At 45.9% G+C, this 12,862-nt stretch overlaps 1 pseudogene; it reads right to left on the bottom strand.

Moving 5' to 3' along the window:
• Positions 1–12,862, bottom strand: part of LOC115397996 (tight junction protein ZO-2-like) — a 151,621-nt pseudogene that overhangs the window by 63,150 nt on the left and 75,609 nt on the right.

Below are 12,862 nucleotides of genomic sequence, written 5' to 3'. Positions count from 1 at the left end.
ATGAGTATGATGTCCTAAACATCATGTCTTCCCTTTAAGACACCTGTGCAGCTTTAACATACTCATCTTAACACCATCCTCACTCTGAAGAAACAGTTTCTACTAGGGATGTCCCAATCAGGTTTTTTTGCCACCGAGTCCGAGTCCTATCATTTTGAGTATCTGCCGAGTCCGAGTCCCGATCCGATTCTTTTCTAATATAGTAACATATGTACATTATCTATTAAAAAAAAAACAAAAAAAAAAACAAAAAAACTTATGAAAAGTTCTCCTTTTTAATTTTGTTAACGTCAATTTAAAACAACACATACTGCCGTCTCTCTGTAATTACATGTTTCTGTACATGTTTCGGAAAACCTAAATGCCTCTCAGCCGGGCACGCATTACCGCTGAAGCATGCTTCAGTGTGCAGCAGCAGCCAGAAACGTTCAATACAGAGTCAGGAGGCAGAGCAGCAACACGATCTGGACCCGGGAACAGGACCAGTCATGCATATGCGCGAGTTTGATGCATTTCATTGCCCAAGAAACAGCTGATTAGCGCAAAGAAGAAGGAAAAAAGGCCCCGCGTCAATGGTGGAACTGTGCAACAGCGCTTCCGGGTTTAATGATAGAATTGCCCAACAACGCCACTGCCGTCAATGCGTCCTGGCTTCAATGGGTTAAAAAGGAAATTAAAGAAAAAATAAACATATGTATCCAACTGAGTCTAAATCGGGAGGAAACTTCCGATCCCGAGCGAGTCCGTAATCACGTGATCGGGGCCGATTTCTGATCACGAGATCGGATCGGGACATCCCTAATTTCTACATTGTCTCAAACTGAGACGGCAACTATAACAGTTTATATGTGATTTTGCCATCATTGCCATTGAGAGAAGATTTACAGATGTTTTCTTTTTCCCTATCTTGCCTCCTCATGACAACATTTAATCTCATATTTGAGTTGTGTAATTGTTTTTTTCTTCAGTGAATACAATGCACCTCTGTAGAAAGGAGTTATTTATTTTTACACAGTAAAACTCAAGTTGTCTGTGTGATATGACTTTCAGCGTTGCCATCCAGTGAGCCAGATCAGACCCTCTGATGGGCCAGTTTTGGTCCATAGGCTGTATATTTGAGCAGGTCTTGAGGAAAACGCTACCCAGTTTTGCTGGAAACCATGAAACATCCCTCCTACCTGTGGCTGTCTCTTTCATTAGAAGAGTGGGAGGACAGGTCAGACTGCCGAGATCTTCTTTCCTCTGGAGGAGAATAGGAATGGTATGACTCCACCTCTGATATGTCTGACAGACAAGCAAAAAGATGTCTCCATTAGACACAAGAAACCTCTTTAAGGTGAACCACCACCAGCACCAACACTGCCACCACCACTGGAAAAGGACATTATTAGAAGATGTGAGAATCATGAGGAAAAAAATGACGATGCCGCTGAAGAGATACAAGCAACTTTGCCTGAAAGAGTTAATACAGTAGACATAAAGACAAGAAACAACATGATTGTTGAGATTTTTGTTAAAACACAAAGACACCATTGAAAGTCTTCCAGTGTGTGAAAATCACACACACTGTTTAAAACATTGATGATTAGTAATGGTTCTACATGGTTCTGTTTAAATGCTTACCTGTTCTGGTCATCCACGACCTTCACAACTGACCATTGGTGGAGTGAGCACATTGTGTCCATTCATCCAGTATGTTCCGAACATGAGCTTACTGAGGCCCGGTTCCACCTTTACGGATCAAGTGAATTGCATCTTTTCTTCTTTTTTGCTGGCGTGAGTGGACCATGATGAAATGTTGGTGAAACTAATGATTTTTTGGACGATAAAAGCCGTTTTAGGAGCGGCGTTACTGATGCCCCGTCAGCTAGACCTATACGGATGTCCGCCGCTCGATTTCGGATCTAAATTTCTCCTGAAGCACTGTTGGGATCAGAAAAGCATTTGGGGTGAGGATATTTTTCTACTTCATTCCATAAACAACGTGTAAGCTGTTTAAACCGTACTTATCCTTTAATATGATCAGCTATAGGGGTCTTTGCAGGGAGACACACAAATCTAGAAGCTTCATTTGGGGGTAGAAATTGTTAATATTAATACTTCATACATTTCTGAATTCCTTCAGAAATGTCAGGAGATGAGGAACTGGGTTCTCAGGGTCCCCCAAGAAGACCAGAACACCGTATGTTACCTATAGTTGAGGACAAATATTGGAATAACGACGAGCAAGTCCTACCCATCAGGACCATCACTGGTGGCAAGGAGTAAAGCACTTTCATTGATGAAGAACGTAATCTCCAACCAGACGAAGGGACACTCCAGTGTATCAATGCCTTCATTTGGCCCTGAGATGAAGCAGCCACATCAACACCAGCATTGATCCATGCAATAATGGTCTAATGTCGGCAGAGGCCAGTCTCCCCCTAATGGAGCTGGATTGACTGGAGTTGACTAAATATGACATTTCTGTCATCTTCAGACACGCTCTTTGTCATATATCTTGATATCAGCATACAATAGACTGATGGGTCTGCAGCCACCACAGGATTTTTGTCAGGGATTGGTATACCCCATCTGTAATGCAATGCTGAATCCAAACATGATGTTGGGTTATATGAGTTTGAGTTTATTAATTTAGCATGCATTAACAAACATTTCTTAAGGAGGGAATGAAGGTCGATGGGCCTGTACATTTAGAAGCTGGAAAATGAAAACTTATATTGAGATTTTAAGATTAATTCCCGCTGCACTATGTTCTGAAGAGACACTGTGGTGCTCCCTCCACTCTGATCAATCTTTTTCTCTCTCCTGGCAGAGCACAAATAAATAGCTAGTTTTAGACTAAAGAAATTGTTCAGTACACTAAAAATATCATCAAGCTAATGGGGCTGTGATGGTATTCTGTATGGGAATTAGAAATTAATCAGTGCAGTTAGATGTTTGTGAGACACAGAAATGCACCTAAAGACGAGAGAAGACGAACCACCTCCACACACATCCACAGGCGATTATTTGGTTAGGGTAAATAATTAAAATGCTATTAGAATGATGTAACTTCGTACCCACCTTAGAAGCCACACTTCACCATGCACCAGCATGGTTTCAGACAGACCACGCATTAATGTGTACGTCAGCTTTCAGACCACTGACGGTTGAGGAAAAACTACGGATGTTTTGGGATCGTTACTTATTGTCTGTGCCTAATGAATCACGCAATCCAAAGTAAATCTGGATTAAAATATGTTTATTTATTCAGGGAAATAAGTTGTGTAGTAAAAGGTTTTCCAAAAGAGTTAGAGCAGTGTCAGGAGAAGTGTGTAAGGTGTGGAAGCTTTTCCATCTTAGTCAGCTATGTGACAGCAGTCTGGCAGCTTAGAGAAAGGCAACAGAGTGGTTATACATGCTGTGTCTCGGGGCTCCTTCATTTAAAAGTATGACATATTATCTGGAAGAGAAAGCACAGACAGAGATGGCGCTCTTTAAGCGATTACAAGGATTGCATCAAATGGAAAATTCACTTTTATGGTTGGAAATGATCACACTGGTATTTAGTTTTCTCTTGAAAGGGAAAATGTGCCGGAGATTCTTCAATGTTCCCATCAAAACAAGCTTCTCCGCCTCACGTTACTGAAACACCACAATGACACATCTGCATGCACAGAAACATCTGTACGATGAGGAGGAAGCTGAAACACTGTCAGCTGCCTCACTCACACGCACACACAACACACACACACGCACGCACGCACGCGCACGCACACACACATACACACGCACTAACTACATACAGTAAACATAAAAATGTACCTGAAAGAAGCTCGCAGTATCTTTTGGAATTGGAATAAACACGCTTTCCAGTATTTATACAACAAAAAAAGATCAACATTATGTTTGTACTCATGTTTCACACCCCGAAAAGTTTACATCCCACTTTATGACAACATTTTATTTGAGTGTGATTCATGTTAAATAAACTGTTGTGGAAAACAGAAAAAAACACAGGCAATAAAGTTTCATTATCCTGAACACCTCTCACACCGATACATACTGATGGATCTGAAAGCTGGGCGCGCACACACACACACACGCACACGTGTGCGCACATACACACACACAAACACAAACACACACACCCACACCCACACCCACACACACACACACACACACACACACACACACACACACCGGTATTAAAGTACTCATGACACCATATATCCTGTTAAATTTTTCATGACCGCCATAAAAAGTAACAGTAAAAAGCAGATAGCTGTTGTTGCTGCTCTTCACTTTTTTTAAATTTTTTGTAACCTTTACAAACAAACTGTTTCCAGTCGGACGGAGAGTGCAGATGACACTGGAAGTAACATGGTGACGAGAACGACTCTCTGGAAAGCTGTTTTCATGCTTCCGTTGTGGACTTTTGGTTCATTTTCTGTTGTGATCATTTTTAATACGAGGGGGGACCGGAAAGAAACCGGACTGTGTTCATAAAATTAAAACAAGAAGGATTTCAGAGTTTTGGTTGTTCGATCTCGCTACAGCATGTTCTTGTGCAGATCTCTGCAAAGTATCGTCTCACAAAGTCACACAGGGAAAGTACACACAGCGCCGACGTCAGCCACGCCAGTCCCGGTCAGCGGTAAAAGCCATGCTGATCTGCTGTTTGGATGTGAAAGGGGTCGTCCACAGCGAGTCTGAGCCGCCTGGCAGTCTGTTCACCAGGACCACTACATCCAGGTCCTGAGGGGCTCCGAGGAGCAGCGAGGCAGCAGCGTCCGGAGCTTCGGCGGGACGGCGAGTGGTGGCTGCACCGCGACAACGCGCCGGCGCACCGGGCCCTGCGCAGAATGCAGTTCCTGGAGAAAGACAGGATGACCTGCTGCCTCATCCGTCCTATTCGCCGGACTTAGCACCGTGTGATTTTTTTCTTTTCCCAAGAATGAAGAAAAAGCTGAAGGGGCGGAGATTTGAGGACGTCGAGGAGGTTAAAAAAAACCCGGCATCATTACACACGAGTTTTCAAACGCCTTTGAAAGCTGGAAAACACGGATGCAGCGGTGGATTCAAACCAGCGGGGATTACTGTGAAGGAGACAGCTTTGAATAATTGTTAAAATAAAACAAATGAAACGTTATGACCGGTGTCCGGTTTTTTTTCGGTTCTCCCTCGTATGTGGTCGGCTCATTGTGTCGCAGGCCTCTGCTCCAACGCTCCAGCAAGGGAAAGAGGCTGTTCACACCGTCAAAAGATGCTGTTCAACACGACCGCTGGATCAGAACCGAGGGACGGACCAGCCAGACTCCTGGTCTGAAGTTCCATTTCCAGAACCTTGGTCATGTGCGTCGGACTCAGGACGGTTTGGACTGAATGTGCATCGCAGGAGCTCAAACCATCCGCTATTCTGACTGTCTTACAGGATGGACAGAGGACAGGAGGACGAGTGGACAGGACGAACAGAGGACAGGAGGAAGAGAGGACAGGATGAAAAGAGGACTGGACAGACAGAGGACAGGAGGAAGAGAGGACAGGATGAAAAGAGGACAGGACAGACAGAGGACAGGACGGACAGAGGACAGGAGGAAGAGAGGACAGGATGAAAAGAGGACCGGACAGACAGAGGACAGGAGGAAGAGAGGACAGGATGAAAAGAGGACTGGACAGACAGAGGACAGGACGGACAGAGGACAGGACGGACAGAGAACAGTATGGGCAGAGGACAAGACAAACAGAGGACAGGACAGACAGAGGACAGGACGGACAGAGGACAGGACAGACAGAGGACAGGACAGACAGAGGACAGGACGAACAGAGGACAGGACGGACAGAGGACAGGACGAACAGAGGACAGGACAGACACAGGACAGGACGGACAGAGGACAGGACGAACAGAGGACAGGACGGACAGAGGACAGGACAGACACAGGATAGGACGGACAGAGGACAGGACGAACAGAGGACAGGACGGACAGAGGACAGGACAGACACAGGATAGGACGGACACAGGACAGGACGGACAGAGGACAGGACAAAAAGAGGACAGGATGGGCAGAAGAAAGGACCAAAAGAGGACAGAAGGAACAGAGGACAGGACGAACAGAGGACAGGACGGACAGAGGACAGGACAGACAGAGGACAGGACGAACAGAGGACAGGACGGGCAGAGGACAGGACGAACAGAGGACAGGACGGACAGAGGACAGGACAGACAGAGGACAGGACGAACAGAGGACAGGACGAACAGAGGACAGGACAGACAGAGGACAGGATGGACAGAGGACAGGACAGACAGAGGACAGGACGGACAGAGGACAGGACGTAAAGAGGACAGGACAGACACAGGACAGGACGGACAGAGGACAGGACGTAAAGAGGACAGGAGGAACAGAGAATCAGAGGACCGGAAACTTTGCGCTGGTCTCTTTCACTATTGATATACAGTATATACAGAAAGACTGGGATTTATTCTTGATGGAAAGCTAATAAGCACACTAACTTTATCCTCCTTCGCGCTCCTGAACTCGGTGAAGAGGAACAAACTGTCCTTCCGCCAGTTCAGGGAACGGAAACATTTACCTGGCTTGGCACTGAAATGACACCAAAACTGGACTACACTGTAAACATCTATTATAACACAGGAGTTTCCGTTATTAACAAACCAGCTGAGAGATGGTCTCATTTCTCCATCTCTCTCAGGATGTACTTCCAAATATGTCATACTTGGAAGAAGAAACGTAATTATATAAGTATAAATCTAGTATCAATATGTGAAGTATGAATCTTCTTTCACAGGCTGTATGCATTGAATATATGTTTATTTTGTTTGTATTTTCTTGTGTGTCCAAATGAAAATCAATAAAACACATTGTTAAAAAATAAGTACACCATGAAACATCATCTGTCACTAATTTATCATCAACTAACTCATCATTTCTCAACTAACTTTCTTGGACATCCACAGTTCTCACGAGTCTTCCTGTTCCGCCAAGACCGCAGCACTTCTGAAAGTTCCAGGATCACCACTTCCTCCTTCCGTTTTTCCTAGTTGCTTACCAGGGGATGATACAAATTTTGTAATATCAAAGTAGCTTTATTTTGTTCGAATTTTATTTTTATTAGTTTATTTTTTATTTTATTCGAACATTTTTTGGTGTCATGAGCATTTAAAACCCTTCTGTTGGTCTGTAACCTCAGGGTCCAGGACACACTTGCAACCACTCACCATCATTGTCTGAGTCTGAGTCTGTGAGTGGGGGGATGCGGACCAGGATCTGGCGCTGGTCTCTCTGGACCACCAGCTGCAGTTTCCCTCTGGACTTCTCGATGAGCTTCCCCGCGTCGTGGAGAGAGAGGTTCTCCGTCACCGTACCGTTGATCTGCGCACACACACACACACACACACACACACACACACACACACACACACACACACACACACACACACACACACACACACACACACACACACACACACACACACACACACACACACACACACACTACGCTGACTGAGGACATCGCTTTTCATCACAAAAAAACAGAAAGGGGGACTTTACACTTTGCAAATTGGAACAAATACAGAAAACAGCCTTATGCTTTTATTTTGAAGGCACTGTTATTAGTGACAGTGGGCGTGTCTTCAAGTGTTTGGAATCACTCTAGTATCTAGAATCTAATTGGTTCCAGCTTCTAAAATGTAAATGCTGTTCAAATGTGAAAATGTTAGTGTCTCTTTTCATATTGATTTGTAATTCTGATGACTGAAGCTGCTGCGATTTCAAGCTTCAACAAAAAATTGATCTGATTCAAATTGTTTTGTCTGGTTTGATTGATGTAAACTTTTGAAAAAGATACTGTGTAATATATTAATGTAAGAAAGGAAAATGGGCCTGATCTGTTGATAAAAAGGAGAATAAATTTGAAGTTGTGCACAAACAAGTGACAGGACGTTGCAGGATTGCATTGGATAGATGGACAAAAGTGAGCACAACATACCGGGAAGCTTATGCTCAAGACTTTATGTAATTTCCTCAATGTGACTGACAATATTTGAAAGTTCTTGCGTGGTTTATGATTGGGTTGGCTCACCGCTCACCAGGAGAGATGCTGCTTGTGTTAATGTTAATGTTAACATTTTCTCAGCTGGCCCCCCATAACTTGTTTTTGCAGTTCTACTTTGTCAGGTGTTTTGACTGTTTCAACTGTTTCTGAATGATTTCTGTTGCCACTTCTTTTTCCCAACAGCTTACAGTTGGCTCTCAATCAGCTGAGCTGTGCGTGCATCCTCTGCAATCCTCAATAAATCCTCCTTGTGCAGCATCACCACCTTAACTCGTCATCTTTGGCTCCATCCATCCATCCATCCATCTTAAACCGCTTATCCGGGGCCGGGTCGCGAGGGCAGAAATCTCAGCAGAGATGCCCAGACTTCCCTGTCCCCAGACTCTTCCTCCGGCTCTTCCGGAAAGATTCCAAGGCGTTCCCAGGCCAGCCGGGAGACATAGTCTCTCCAGCGTGTCCTGGTTCTTCCCCGGGGTCTCCTCCCGGTGGGACATGCCCGGAACTCCTCCCTAGGGAGGCGTCCAGGAGGCGTCCTGAAGAGGTGCTGAGCCTCCTCACTGGCTCCTCTCGATGTGGAGGAGTAGCGGCTCTACTCCGAGCTCCTCCCTGGTGACTGAGCTCCTAACCCTGTCTCTAATACCCCTTTCCCACTGCAACTAGTGGGTCGACCCGGGTCTGCGACCCGTTATCACCTTTTTAGACTCCTTTCCCACCGCCTGCAGACCCGCGTCTCACCTCCTGCTGGCGAGCCGCGTCGCTGCGTTTTCCCGCACTGATGGTGTCCCACGTTGATGACATCATCAGCGCGACGGAGCAAAACGAAAGTAAACAATGCAGCGGAAAACAGTCCCTGTTACCTGTAGACGAATCTCCTCTTCCCCACGGATCAGGGGAAGCTCTCTGGTCTCGCTGTCTTGCCATTTCAGGGTCGTATGGACGAAGGAAATCTCACGCTGTCTCCAGAAACAACAACTAGTGCGCTAACTTAGCCGCGCTGCGTCGACGTCATCATGTAAGTTCCTCCCACTAAAAGCCGGTAGAAAGCTGACCCGGGAATTTACCGGGTCAACTGCAGGGTGAACGACCCGGGTCGAAATCCCGGGTCAAACCTTTTCCCACTGCCACGACTTAGCGGGTTTAAACGGGTTTTTTGGCCAGTGGGAAAGGGGTATAAGGGAGTCCAGCCACCCTATGGAGGAAGCTCATTTCAGCCACTTGTATCCGGGATCTTGTCCTTTCGGTCATGACCCAAAGCTCATGACCATAGGTGAGGGTGGGAACGTAGATTGACTGGTAAATCGAGAGCTTCGCCTTTACTCGTTACTCCTCCACCAGTGAATCCAACTCACCACCAGGTGGAGATCGGTCCACAGCTCTGCTCCTCTCTTCACCCAAGTGTCCAAGACACGAGGTCAGAGGTCAGATGACAGGACAACAAAGTCGATCAATGACCTCCGACCTAGGGTGTCTTGGTGCCAAGTGCACTTATGGACCCCCTGTGCTCGAACATGGTGTTTGTTATGGACAAACTGTGGCTAGCACAGAAGTCCAATAACAGAACACCACTCAGGTTAAGATCAGGGAGGACATGCGTCCCAGTCACTCCCCTCCAGGTCTCACCGTCGCTGCCCACGTGAGCGTTGAAGTCCCCCAGTAGAACAATGGAGTCCAGCACCCCTCCCAGGGACTCCAAGAAGGCCGGGTACTCTGCACTGCTGTTCGGCCCGTAAGCCGAGACAACAGTGAGGCACCTGTCCCCGACCCGAAGGTGCAGGGATACGACCCTCTCGTTCACTGGGGTGAACTCCAACACATGGCGGCTGAGCTGTGGGGCTATAAGCAAACCCACACCAGCCCGCCGCTTCTCACCGCGGGCAACGCCAGAGAAGTGGAGAGTCCAGCCCTTCTCCAGAGGAGGGTTCCAGAGCCCAGGCTGTGTGGAGGTGAGCCCGACTATATCTGGGTAGTACCTCTCAACCTCCCTCACAAGCTCAGGCTCCTCCCCCCCCAACGAGGTGACATTCCATGCCCCTAGAGGTAGTCTTTGTGTCCGAGGATAGGGTTACCGGGCACCCTGCCGTCGGCTGCCACCCAATCCACACTGCACCCGGCCCCTACAGTTCCCTCTGTGGGTGGTGGGTCCGCCGGAGGGTTGGCCCATGTTGCCCCTTCGGGCTGAGCCAAGCCGGGCCCTGTGGTTAAAGGCCCGGCCACCAGGCGCTCGCCTGCGAGGCCCAACCCCTGGCCTGGTTCCAGGGTGGGGCCCCGCCTGCGCCATACTTGGCGATGTCACAGACCTAGATTGTAACTCCTCCTATTTTGAATAACTTCCTCCACATACACATCCAACCCCACATAATCACATTTAGTTTTGAGCACGTGAAGACTCAGTATTAATTTCCAGCATATCCATTAAAGTTTGTGATATAGTGTTGATGATTGCCAGAGATTTTTCACGCCAAACACAACCAATTTGCATGAGCATGCAATAGCTGATTTTAAAATAGTACTTTTCAATTGAGTCCTTCAATGTTGTTGTATTCTTGTAAATCATATTATATCAAGTGCTTGTTTTCTGCTATAATTTATAGACCAACTAACATAATTGGACATCAATATGTTTGTGGAATGAGCCTTGTTCATGCTAAAGTCTGAGTTAGTGGTCAAACATCTATAGTAGGAAACCTTAAACAAACATTGAGGGTGACAGGTTGACTTCAGCGTAATACACACCTTGAGAATTATGTCCCCCTCCTGCAGGTTTCCATCTTTGGCAGCCAGACCAGTGCTTGTCATCTGTTTGATGAAGATCTGACTTCCCAGACGTAGACCATATTCTGGAAGAATACCACCAAACACAACCAAAATGAAGGGCAGACCATGATCCTGGGTACAGCACAGGCATTGATGCAGCACATTTCTGTCAAATCAGTATTGTCATTATACATTCTAGCTTTCTGTCTCTAATAGAAATCTGTCAAAACTACCCCATTGTTCATTGATTACATCGGTTCCATTGTTCAATCTCCCAACATCTTCTCACGTTACTGCTTCCATCATCTGAGTCTTCCACATATTCGGCCTGGGGATTCGGGGATCTCTCCAACACTCCAGAATGGTCCTTGCACAGGTTATTAGGCCAGTTTTTAATATTTTAGAGATATATTTCTTTAATTGAGGTACCATAGTTTTGTCCCCTAGGAGACACAATCTTGGTGAATTGGGAAGTTCACAGTTCAGCCATTTACCAAAACAATCAAAACAGTATCCCACAATGGGAGAGTCTTTGTACATTCCCATACTGCATGCATACATGTGCCAATTTCTGTTTCACACTTCCAGCATAAATCATTGTTGAGCATTCATTAATCGTCCAGTTTTTTCATCATTTTCATAAAAATTAGTTTTGAGTCTCAATAATGAGTATTATGAGTAAGCCTTTATATTAAATATTTCCTTTAATCTAAATTTTAATTTGCAGATGAAACCTTCTTCACCGTAATGCTAATTGTTTTTCCAGATTGCCTATTTCTTTTTCTAACTGTTGTACGTTTTTTGTTGGCGTTCGCCGTGTTTCCGCTGGACGCGTTTAACGCGACTACTGCATTCGCACGACAAATGACGCCGTGCCGTGCTAGACACGCGAGTGTCATCGCTGGTGTGAGAATTCATTTGCGCGACAAAATTGCGCTATGCTAGACGCTCCAGTTGTATTGCTGGCACAAATATGCAAAACAAAACATCCTGCAGAAACATGACACCTCTCCTCATCGCCGTCTCCTGCACAGCAGCAGTGGACAGGACTCTTCTGTCTGTCCCACAGTCCTGTGTGCACCCGTCTCTCTCTCTCTCTCTCTCTGTGTGCATGCAGGAACGATGGTGCGGGTTTTGCTCTTTTTTGTTCTTATGACTGTTTTTACTGTTCAGCACTTTGTGTTGTTTTTATGAATATGAAAAGTATTTATACAAATAATTGTAAAATAACTCAGATTGAGATGGCTCCGCCCACCACCATCGCTGCTCCTTATTTGGCATGGGGAAGTCAGCTCCGGGCGAGGCGCTGGCATCGCTTCTGGATGCGTGCTGCAGAGGCGGTATGAGCTCGGTGGGTTCCACCATCTTCTGCAGGGGCTGTGCCTGGACGGCCGGTTCCAGCGCTGCTTCAGACTGACGTTGTGTTTCCACCAGAAGCGGTGAACAAAAAAAATTACGAAAGCCGCTTGCCGCTCGCCTTGGCATCACGCCAACGTTACTGATAGGAGGTTCCAAAATAACCTCCCATCATATGATACTCATAATCTTACTCATTAATGTTTTCCCCATCAAGGCCGTTTCTTTTAGGAGGGTGATCAAATATCCTCCACCTCTTCCAAATTTTAATAGTTGCTTCCCCCCTCCCCCTTCTATTCCTTCTCTCCTTAAACCTGCTATCATTTTCCTTCTTTCTTGTCCGTATTCCCTGAAGTTCGTTAACACATGCTTTGTTGTTTCTGGCTCTTGACATTCACCACAGAATACTGTTGGATGTTTCCCCATTAGATGTTTTTTGCTGTTTAGAACAGCATGTGTAATTCGTAGTCGTGTAATAGCTGTCTCCCCTTCCCTGCTGCCTCCTCCAATTCTGGTACTTTCCACTTCCTTTTCGATTGTGTAAAGGTGCCCTCCTGCTCTTTGTCCCATTGCAGCTGCCGCTTTTTATTTATTTCTCGCCATATGATGGATTTTGATGGATTAAAGTACTGATTTTGTGGCTTGACATCGGGCTGGGACTTTCATGTATCAACTTCAATTAATCAATTAACAT

This window comes from Salarias fasciatus, chromosome 12, assembly GCF_902148845.1.
Source record: "Salarias fasciatus chromosome 12, fSalaFa1.1, whole genome shotgun sequence".
NCBI lineage: Eukaryota > Metazoa > Chordata > Actinopteri > Blenniiformes > Blenniidae > Salarias > Salarias fasciatus.
The sequence above is the reverse complement of the archived record's forward strand: the minus strand, read 5'-3'. Positions and strand labels throughout refer to the sequence as shown.